We start from the raw sequence: 8,853 nt of genomic DNA, 5'->3' as shown, positions 1-8,853 counted from the left end.
TCAAGGTGGAAGATATTCAAAAGACAGCTTTTAGGACAAGATACGGTCATTATGAGTACTTGGTAATGCCTTTTGGTGTGACCAATGCTCCTGCCATTTTTATGGATTATATGAACCGTATTTTTCATGAATTTTTGGATAAATTTGTGGTTGTTTTCATTGACGACATTTTAATTTATTCCAAAAATCATGAAGAACATGAGAGACATTTGAGGATTGTGTTACAAATTCTAAGAGAGAGACAATTGTATGGAAAATGGTCAAAGTGTGAATTCTGGTTGAGAGAAGTTCAATTTTTGGGTCATGTGATATCACAAAATGGCATTGCAGTTGACCCCTCAAAGGTTCAAGCGGTATTGCTTTGGGAACAACCAAAGAATATCACAGAAATACGTAGTTTCTTAGGATTAGCAGGCTACTATAGAAAATTCATTGAAGGATTTTCTAAATTAGCATTGCCTTTGACTAAGTTAACACGTAAGGGACAACCTTTCGAATGGAATGAAGCATGTGAGTTTAGTTTTCAAGAGTTGAAGAAAAAATTAACATCTGCACCTGTTTTAATCCTTCCTGACCCTACAAAAAATTTTGAGGTATATTGTGATGCATGCGGACAAGGATTAGGATGTGTGTTGATGCAAGAAAGAAAAGTTGCAGCTTATGCTTCACGACAACTCAAGCAACATGAGCTTAACTATCCTACACATGATTTGGAATTAGCTGCAGTGGTGTTTGCATTGAAAATATGGAGACATTACTTGTATGGGGCAAGGTTTGAAGTTTTTAGTGACCATAAAAGTTTGAAGTACTTTTTTGATCAGAAAGAACTAAATATGAGACAACGTAGATGGATGGAATTTCTTAAGGATTATGACTTTGAGCTGCAATATCACCCTGGGAAAGCAAATGCTGTTGCTGATGCTTTAAGTCGAAAGTCTATACATGCATCCATGATGATGGTGAAAGAATTGGATTTGATAGAATCATTCAAAGACTTGAACTTAGCTGTAAAACTTAGACCCAATAGCATATACTTAGGAATGTTAAAAATATCAAGTGAATTCTTAGAAGAAATAAAGAGAGCTCAAGAAAGAGATCAATTTTTGCAAGAAAAATTGATAGCAAAAGTTGAAGGAAAGGAATCTGAATTCCACAAAGATTCAAATGGAATCATCAAGTTTAGAGATAGAATTTGCATACCTGCAAAAGAAGAGTTGAGAAAGTTGATAATGGAGGAAGTTCATAAGAGTAGCTTAAGTATTCATCCGGGTACTACAAAGATGTATCAAGACTTAAAGAAAATGTTTTGGTGGTCTGGGATGAAGAAAGAAGTGGTGGAGTTTGTTGCACGTTGTCTAGTGTGTCAGAAAACAAAAGTTGAACATAGAAAGCCTTATGGGGAACTACAATCCTTAGATGTACCGGAATGGAAATGGGAAATCATATCCATGGATTTTGTGACAGGTTTACCAAAGACTGTGTCTGGTCATGATGCAATTTGGGTCATTGTGGATAGGTTAACAAAATCTGCTCACTTTTTACCTATTAACATTAGATTTTCCTTAGAAAAGTTAGCTCATTTGTACATAAAAGAAATTATCAAGCTGCATGGAGTACCCTCTAGTATAATTTCTGATAAAGACCCTCGTTTTACATCTAGATTTTGGGATAGCTTACAAAAAGCCTTGGGAACAAAAGTTAGGCTTAGTTTAGCTTATCACCCTCAAACTGATGGACAATCAGAAAGGACTATCCAATCTTTAGAGGACTTGTTGAGAGCCTGTGTTTTAGAACAAACTGAAAGTTGGGAGAAATTTCTACCACTTATAGAGTTCACTTATAACAACAGTTTCCACTCAAGCATAGGAATGGCTCCATATGAGGCTCTATATGGGAGAAGGTGTAGAACCCCGTTGTGTTGGTATGAGAATGGAAATTCCTTAGTTTTGGGTCCAGAGGTAATTCAACAAGCAACTGAGAAGATTAAAATGATCAGGGAAAAGATGAAAACTTCTCAAGATAGGCAGAAAAGTTACTATGATAAACGAAGGAAACCCCTTGAGTTTGAAGAAGGAGATCATGTTTTCTTGAAAGTTACACCTGTAACTGGGGTTGGTAGAGCTATCAAATCTAGGAAACTTACACCCAAATTCATAGGTCCTTATCAAATCCTTAAAAGAATTGGTTCTGTCGCATACCAAATTGCTTTACCTCCAAACCTTTCAAAACTTCATAATGTTTTTCATGTGTCTCAACTTCGTAAATATATTCATGACCCTTTTCATGTGATAGAACCTGATATAGTACAAATACGAGAAAACCTTACTTATGATGTGCTTCCTGTAAGGATTGGAGATCGAAGGATTAAACAACTTCGAGGAAAAGACATACCTTTGGTAAAGGTATTGTGGAATCAACAAGATGAAGGTGATGCAACTTAGGAATTAGAAAGTAATATGAGAGAGATGTATCCCCATCTTTTTACAACAACGTGAATTTCGGGGACGAAATTCCTAAAAGGAGGGGAGAAATGTAACATCCCTATTTTTAATAAAATATATTATTTATTTTAAATAAAACATTTAGAAAATATTTTATTTTTACTAACATTTCATATTTTATCTAAATGTAGTTTAAACAATAAAAATATATTTTATCATGATATACTTTTTACTTATTAAAAATAATTATAAGAAGAAAACAAAACTAATAAAATATGTATATATATGTATAAATACTAGGTAAAAATATTTAATTAAATAGGTGTGTGTAAAAAAAAATATATGAAGAATTTTCTAAAAGAGATAAAAAAAAATAATAATATAGAAAAAAAAGAAAAGAAAAAAAAAGAAGAAGAAGAAAGGATAAGAAGATAGTAAGAAAGGATAAAAAGAAAGAAAAAAAAAAGAAGATAAGATGAAGAGATAAAGATTATCTCTTCATTAATGTAGGAAATGATGGTAATGATGATTTGGAAAAGGATAAGCATGTGTGGCTTATATATATATATACATATGTATGGAGATGAAATGAAGTGAAGAGAAGAAGTTACGTAAAGGAAAGTGAGAAAGGGAGAAAAAGTGAGAAAAAGTGAGAAAGAAAGAAAGGAGAGAGAGAGAAAGAAAGGAGAGAGAGAGAAAGAAAGAAGAGAGAGAAAGAGAAAGAGAAAAAATAGGGAAAGAAAGTTTAGAGCAAAGATTCAAAGAGATCCTAGTCTACTACAACTATTATTAGTGTGCTCTTCAATCAATAAGGTAAGGGGGGAGTGAAGTTAAGCTCTTATATATTAATCTTGATAAGCTCATGGGTTTTATATTAATCTTTTATTTATTTTGACTCATATATTATTCTATTTACTTTCATTTAACTTATTTTCATTTATTATCCTCTTATATTTATTTTATTCAATCTCCAATTATATACTGATCCTGTTTATTTATTTATTTTATTTAATCTCCAAATATGTATTGATCTTGTTTATTTATTTTATTTAATCTTTAGTAACGCACTGGTCCTATTTATTTATTTTATTTTATTTACCTCTAGTTACGCACTGGTCCTATTTATTTATTTATTTTATTTTATTTACCTCCAGTTACGCACTGGTCCTATCTATTTATTTATTTTATTTTATTTATCTCCAGTTACGCACTGGTCCTATTTATTTATTTTATTTTATTTACCTCCAGTTACGCACTGGTCCTATTTATTTACTTTATTTTATTTGCCTCCAGTTACGCACTGGTCCTATTTATTTATTTATTTTATTTTATTTACCTCCAGTTACGCACTGGTCCTATTTATTTATTTTATTTTATTTACCTCCAGTTACGCACTGGTCCTATTTATTTATTTTATTTTTATCTCCAGTTATGCACTGGTCCTGTTTATTTATTTCAATTAATATATCTCAAGTTATGCACTGGTCCCGTTTAATTTATATTTTTATATTTAATTATAATGTTCTAATCCTTATCTAATTATTTACTTAAAGTTCTTGCTTTGATTCTTATTTTATCATTATTTTATAATTAAAAATAAAAATAAATGTGAAGTGAAAGTAAATATTATTTTATTTAGTGAGCTTGGATAGAAGAAAATTGCATATCCATTTTATCGTTGTTTTATATTCTTAGTATATTGTTTATACAATGACATGAATTGATAGTCATCATATTTAATGACCTTTGAAAATATCCAAGAGTATGTCAGTTAAGTAAGAGTTAAGTCTGGTTTCAATAAGTTGAGATTAAACCAGTGTCAAAGTGTTTGTATTTGGGAAGTCACAGTTTGGTACACTGCGGGATGAAAGGCAGGGACCATGGTGGGGTCTAAGGAAGTTTTACCAAGTAGGTGAATATCTGGATAGTTCAGAATAGCGCCCTGGACTAGGATATTCATAGGCCAAACTTGGGACTATCCGATACCTGCTCAGCATCGCCAAGGTTAGGTAGTGAGTATATATCTCTTTTGTGAGCCGATGAATGGCTAATATTCTCGAGAAAGAAATAATTATGATTGTACCAATATTTTATGAGAAATACTCAACTACCTAATCACTTCCCAAAGCAACTTTTGATGTTCAGATTGGATCATCAGAAGTGGAATATGGATCTATATGTCTGGTAAAACAAGATCAAGTTTGGTGGTTATAGGTCCAAATCTAGGCCCCCGGTGTCTGCATTGTTTGTTGAGTTTATTAAGATTGATATTTAAGGCTTATAAAGACCCCACTCCTTTCATATTTTTTCTTTCATATGTACCTGTTGCATGAGCAGAAGAGGAACTTGCTCAGTGAGAGTTGTTCGAGATATTATTGGTGGATCTTCTGAAGATTGACTCATGGATAATTTCTATTAATATCTTTAGGAGATGTTAAAAATATAGAAAATCTTCTATTCTGATGTAGGACTCTTAATATTTAACAAATATATATTTTTGTAATATTTCATGAACAATTACATAGATGCAAACTACAATGAATATGAAGTTATGTTATTATTAATGTTCTCTCAAGGATAATCGTATGGAAAAAAAATTTGATTCCATATTTTTTATCAAATAATAATTATTTAGTATAGTAGTCAGGGTGTCACAGTTTACGCTAGTATTAATAATAATAATAAATTTTAATAATTAATAATAACAAATAACAGTAATAATAATATAAATTTTATTAAAAACTAATAAATTTTAATAATAATAATTATTATAATAACATAAGTTTTATTATTATTAATAATTAATAATAGTATTAATGATAATAACAAAAATAATATAAAAATAGATGAAAAATAATTAAATAATAATATTAAAATTAATAATAACAATACTGTTAACAATAATAAAAATAAATATTATAATAATAACAATAATTATATTTGATTTAATATTAATTTTAATCATAAATTTAAATTTATAATATTAATTTTATTCATTAAAACATTTTCTTTTATTTGTTATATTCATCAAATCATTTATAAAATTTTATATATTTTATTTTGAAATTCTTTTATTTTTATCTTTCAGTTATTCGAAACAAACAACCTTTAAAACTCAAATGGATGACTAAATTTATAACTTAAATACTATTATGAAATCACTTAAAATATAAATAAATTTAATAAAATTTAGTTAAAATATTAAATATACATATTTTTTAAAATAAAAAATTAAATTAATAAAAATTAAAAAAAATTCAATTTTTACTAAATCAAAAATATATTTAGCATTTTAAAATATAATATTCATTTTAATTTCTTAATCTAATTCTAATTATGTTATGGAAAAGAAAATTTTGTTATCTTAAAGTTAAAATTGGATAAACATTTACAGAAAATTCCAAAAAGTGACATTGGAACTTGAAGCAGTTATTTTGTATCAGTTGATTAGTGTTTTTGTCATTATGTGCGGTAGTTGATTGAGATGCTGAATGCAACCACGCATTTTGGGCACTAACTTTCTTAAATTCATTCTTATCCTTTACACACTTGTACTCTCTGTGTCCTTTTGAACAAACCCAAGCCAAGTGTGCCACTATGATTCAACAAAACCAATTCTTCTTCTTCCTTTTTCTTTTCAACCGATGAGACTTGCAAGCACTCAACCAACATTCACGCTTTGGCCAGGACAATTAAGTCCTAATAAAGGACATTAACAATCACTATTTTTTTCACATTTTTGCTTTTATCAAACCTTTTTTCTTTCTCTTTCTCACTCTATGTTTTATAATGAAAAAATATATAAAGAGAATGCTAATCAATGTTTTAAAGATGTTGGTTAAAAAATAATAAATATATTTTGATGTTATCATTTTTTTATTTAAAAATTAAAATAATTAAATATAATAATTAAAATAGTATAACTACACATAATAAATTTTATAAAGATAAAAATACTTTTTTTAAATTTTTAGACAATAATTTATTGTTATAATACAAAGTCCTTATAACAATAAGTTATTGTTTAAAAATTTAAAAGAATATTTTTATTTTTATAAAATTTATTATATGTATTTATACTATTTTAATTATTATATTTAATTTTTTCAGTTTTTAAATTTTAATGTAAAAATTGTGATATCAAAATATATTTATTATTCTTAATCAATGTCTTTAAGATACATATTAGCATTTTCCTTTAATTTTATATACATTAATTACTATTGCTTTTTATCATTCATTTCATATGTCTTTATATTTTAATTTAATATACATTAATTGCTATTGTTTTTTATCATTCATTTCAGACGTACTATAGTTATTAATTGTATTCCTTTAAATATATATTAAATGGTAATAAGTTGTTTCATGTGTATAAATAGTTCTTTAATAATTAAACATTTGACTTACAAGGGAAGATAATGGAAGTCGTATATAACGCGTAAAAAAAGTAGTTCAGAAAACTTAAAATGAATTAATTCACTTTAATTTCGGTCGATGTTCAAGAAAATAAATAAGTCATGAATTTTGATAAGTGATGTCAACAGGTGAATAGGTATGGATAATAGTTCTCTAATATTTTACTAACCCATTTAAATTAACATACAGTACTTTTTTTATATTAATAAAAAATAAATATATAAAAACTTATAAAATAAAATAAAATAAAAATTATTAAACTAATATTTTAATATATATATATATATATAATTTTAAGAAATTTAAAATTTTTGACTACATAAAAAAAATAAATTAAAGTTTGTATTTTCATTACACTTTTTTACCTTACTTTATTTTCCATCTTCTCTTTTCACTGTATACAAAAATATACAAAAAGTAATATAAAAGTAGAGATTCCCTTCATCATTTAATATGGATTAATAAAATTATTATTATATAATCTGTTTTTTTTTAAATCAGTTCAGTTTGTTAATATATATATATATATATATATATATATATATATATATATATATATATATATATATATATATATATATGTGGTTAACATATTTAATCTGATATTTTTCTTATATTCTTTTTCAATAGTAAATCTATTTCAGTTATGCAAATTCTATTCTTTTTTCTAGGTAGTTTTCCGGACAATATCTTGTTAGACATTATTATTAATTTTGATATTTTTTTTATCGAAATCTCAAATTCTATCGTTAATTTCTCATTACATCAAATTTGTCAAAAATAAATAAATTAAAAAATATAAAATATGGAAATCACACTGTATTTATGATAAAGTTACATTTTTCGAACATAAACTATAAAAAGATAATCCAAATAAATACATACATTTAAAATATTAAACTAGTTATATATTTTTTATGAATCAAATTAAATCAGTTAACGTACTGATTTCTTTTACGAAAAAGATGAGAATTTTAAATTACATATATCATCATCTTAGGCTTGAATGAATTACTCATTAATAAAAAAAATCATAACAAATTAAAGAAAAATTCAAAGTCTAAAAGTTCCTTTCTCCAAACAATTTTTAAAATATAAATGATCTCTATAAACTCAACGTAAATAAAAATCTACACTCCTAAAATAACTAAAAAACTATCATCATATTTATCTTGACTTTTTTCTAAGAATATCTGAACATAAAACTAAATCAAAACAATCCTTAAGTACAGAATGGAAACAACCTCACAAGAATAACCCTAACTGCACAATTAATATTTATCTTAAATCAATGATGTAACTGTCCATGTTAATCCATAAATGAAATGTTTTCCAGGTAGTGCATAGGAGCAGTCCTTAATTATGCAATGGTTGATTGCTTTTGAGTGTCTTCGTCATCACTCATCATGCGAGTCTCCTTTGGTGACGAAATACTTGGGTAAGCAAAACAAGTTGTTGGTAAAGAGAAAGTGACGTGGAACAATTGCAGTACGACAGATTTTTGACTCAAATGGATTTTGTGTTGGAACATGTTCATTGGAGAAACCATAGGGGATTTTTCAATAAAGTATAGCAGAGTTACTGAAAAGGTTGTGTTCTACTGTTCTCTTAAGGAAAAGGATGACTTTGGTGAAGGTTGGTATGTATGAGAGTGGTTTCGTGACACACAAATGATAATATCACCATCATTGAATTTCATAAAGGAGAAAGGATGTCAAAGTTGAATTTACTTAGAACAAAGTCTGAATTCTACAACAAAATTTATATACTAATTTATACCAATGATTCTAAACAAAAATGAAAAGTTTATTGAAAATATTCTAAGTGTGAGTAAAAATAAAGGTCTGTAACACCATTGTCTTAAGATTTTGAAAATAAAAACGGTGTCAAATACCTTTATATATATATATATAGAGAGAGAGAGAGATCCACAATCTCATAATGACTATAACCCATATGATGAAATAAAAAAAAATCTATTAAAGTCGATGGT

The sequence above is a fragment of the Vigna unguiculata genome, chromosome 9 (genome assembly GCF_004118075.2).
Source record: "Vigna unguiculata cultivar IT97K-499-35 chromosome 9, ASM411807v1, whole genome shotgun sequence".
Taxonomy (NCBI): domain Eukaryota; kingdom Viridiplantae; phylum Streptophyta; class Magnoliopsida; order Fabales; family Fabaceae; genus Vigna; species Vigna unguiculata.
Note: the sequence above shows the minus strand (reverse complement) of the source record.